At 33.8% G+C, this 3,379-nt stretch overlaps 1 non-coding gene across 1 annotated transcript; it reads right to left on the reverse strand.

The window, feature by feature from the left end:
- Positions 1-2,504: 2,504 nt before the first annotated feature.
- On the reverse strand, positions 2,505-2,612 carry LOC112745807 (small nucleolar RNA R71). Its single transcript, XR_003173718.1, has one exon. It is a non-coding gene; the product is annotated as a small nucleolar RNA R71 (small nucleolar RNA).
- Positions 2,613-3,379: the final 767 nt, after the last annotated feature.

Raw genomic sequence — 3,379 nt, forward strand, 5'->3', positions numbered from 1 at the left:
CTGAGATTTACAAGGTGACCATAGCTTGCTTCATACCAACAATCTCCGTGGGATCGACCCTTACTCGCGTAAGGTTTATTACTTGGATGACCCAGTGTACTTGCTGGTTAGTTGTGCGAAGTTGTGATAAAAAGTTGAGATTACAATTGAGCGTACCATGTTGATAGCGCCATTGATGATCACAATTTCGTGCACCAAGTTTTTGGCGCCGTTGCCGGGGATTGTTCGAGTTTGGACAACTGACGGTTCATCTTGTTGCTCAGATTAGGTAATTTTCTTTTTGTTTTATTTTCAAAAGTTTTTCAAAAACCTTTCAAAAATTTCTCACCTGTTTTCGAAAAAAAAAAAAAGTTTTCAAAAATATATTTTTCTTCAGAATTTTTAAGAATGAATTCTAGTGTTTCATGAAACATGTTGAATCCTATATGGCTGTAAAGCCATACCCAAACTGCTTTGGGATTGGTCTTCAACTAATCATCTCAATGGATGTAATTTACATGCTAGAGCTTGGCTGGCTGTTAAGCCATGCCTAACCCTCAGATTGGAGCTTTAGACTAAAAATTGAAGATTCCTGGAATTCATATTAAAAATTTTGGAATCCTTATTTTTCTCTTTTTCAAATAATTTTTGAAAAAATACAAAAAAACTAGAAAATCATAAAAATCAAAAATATTTTTGTGTTTCTTGTTTGAGTCTTGAGTCAAGTTGAAAGTTTGGTGTCAATTGCATATTCATCTTGCATTTTTCAAAAAAAATTCATGCATTCATAGTGTTCTTCATGATCTTCAAGTTGTTCTTGATAAATCTTCTTGTTTGATCTTGATGCTTTCTTGTTTTGCATCTTTTCTTGTTTTACATGTGCATTTTTGCATCCATAGAGTCTAAACATGAAAGATTTCTAAGTTTGGTGTCTTGCATGTTTCCTTTGCATATAAAAATTTTCAAAAATAAGTTCTTGATGTTCATCTTGACATTCAAAGTGTTCTTGGTGTTCATCTTAACATTCATAGCATTCTTGCATGCATTCATTGTTTTGTTCTAAAAATTTTCATGCATTGCATCATTTTTTGTTGTTTTTCTCTCTCATCATAAAAATTAAAAAATCAAAAAATATCTTCCCTTTTTTCTCTCTTAAAATTTCGAAAATTAGATTTGACTTTTTCAAAAATTTTTAAAATCTAGTTGTTTTTATGAGTCAAATCAAATTTTCAATTTAAAAATCTTATCTTTTTCAAAATCTTTTTCAAAAATCAAATCTTTTTCATTTTTCTTAGTTATTTTCGAAAATTTTAAAAATATTTTTCAAAAATCTTTTTCTTAATTTTATCTCATAATTTTCGAAAATAACATCATCAATTAATGTTTTGATTCAAAAATTTCAAGTTTGTTACTTGCTTGTTAAGAAAGATTCAAACTTTGAGTTCTAGAATCATATCTTGTGATTTCTTGTGAATCAAGTCATTAATTGTGATTCTTATCTTTTTCAAAAATTTGATTTCAAAATATCTTTTCTAACTTCCTAACTTCTTATCTTTTCAAAAATTGTTTCAACTAACTAACTAACTTTTTGTTTGTTTCTTATCTTTTTCAAAACTACCTAACTAACTCTCTCTCTCTAATTTTCGAAAATATCTCCCCTCTTTTTCAAAATTTCTTTTTAATTAACTAATTATTTTAATTTTTTATTTTTTTTCGAAAACTACTAACCTTTTTCAAAAACTATTTTCAAAATTCACTAACCCTTTTTCAAAAATAATTTTCGAAAATCCTTCTCCCTCATCCCCTTCTAATTATTTATTCATCTACTAACACTTCTCTTCATCTCACATCACTGCTCCTATCCTTACCCTTGTGTTTGGATTCTTCATTCTTCTTCACCCCTATTCCTTTTCTTCTACTAACAATAAGGAACCTCTTTACTGTGACATAGAGGATTCCTCTTCTTTTCTTGTTCTCTTCTCTTTCTTATGAGCAGGAACAAGGAAAAAGGCATTCTTGTTGAAGCTGATCCAGAACCTGAAAGGACATTGAAGAGGAAACTAAGAGAAGCTAAATTACAACAATCCAGAGACAACCTTATTGAAAATTTCGAACAAGTAAAGGAGATGGCAGCCGAACCCACCAACAATAATGCAAGGAGAATGCTTGGTGACTTTACTGCACCAAATTCCAATTTACATGGAAGAAGCATCTCCATTCCTGCCATTGGAGCAAACAACTTTGAGCTGAAACCTCAATTAGTTTCTCTGATGCAGCAGAACTGCAAGTTTCATGGACTTCCATCTGAAGATCCTTTTCAGTTCTTAACTGAATTCTTGCAGATATGTGATACTGTTAAGACTAATGGAGTAGATCCTGAAGTCTACAGGCTCATGCTTTTCCCTTTTGCTGTAAGAGACAGAGCTAGAGTGTGGTTAGACTCTCAACCCAGAGATAGCCTGAACTCTTGGGACAAGCTGGTCATGGCTTTCTTAGCCAAGTTCTTTCCTCCTCAAAAGCTGAGCAAGCTTAGGGTGGATGTTTAAACCTTCAGACAGAAAGAAGGTAAATTCCTCTATGAAGCTTGGGAAAGATACAAGCAACTGACCAAAAAGTGTCCTTCTGATATGCTTTCAGAATGGACCATCCTGGATATATTCTATGATGGTTTGTCTGAACTAGCTAAGATGTCATTGGATACTTCTGTGGGTGGATTCATTCACCTAAAGAAAACGCCTGCAGAAGCTCAAGAACTCATTGACATGGTTGCTAATAACCAGTTCATGTACACTTCTGAGAGGAATCCTGTGGGTAATGGGACGCCTCAGAAGAAGGGAGTTCTTGAAATTGATACTCTGAATGCCATATTGGCTCAGAACAAAATATTGACTCAGCAAGCCAATATAATTTCTTAGAGTCTGAATGGAATGCAAGTTGCATCCGACAGTACTCAAGAGGCATCTTCTGAAGAAGAAGCTTATGATTCTGAAAACCCTGCAATAGCAGAGGTAAATTATATGGGTGAACCTTATGGAAACACCTATAATCCATCATAGAGAAATCATCCAAATTTCTCATGGAAGGATCAACAAAAGCCTCAACAAGGCTTTAATAATGGTGGAAGAAACAGGTTTAGCAATAGCAAGCCTTTTCCAACATCCGCTCAGCAACAGACAGAGAACTTTGAACAAAATACCTCTAATTTAGCAAACTTAGTCTCTGATCTGTCCAAGGCCACTGTAAGTTTCATGAATGAAACAAGGTCTTCCATTAGAAATTTGGAAGCACAAGTGGGCCAGCTAAGTAAAAGGATCACTGAAACCCTCGTAGTACTCTCCCAAGCAATACAGAAGAAAATCCAAAAAGAGAGTGCAAGGCCATTGAATTAATTACCATGGCC

This window comes from Arachis hypogaea, chromosome 14, assembly GCF_003086295.3.
Source record: "Arachis hypogaea cultivar Tifrunner chromosome 14, arahy.Tifrunner.gnm2.J5K5, whole genome shotgun sequence".
NCBI lineage: Eukaryota > Viridiplantae > Streptophyta > Magnoliopsida > Fabales > Fabaceae > Arachis > Arachis hypogaea.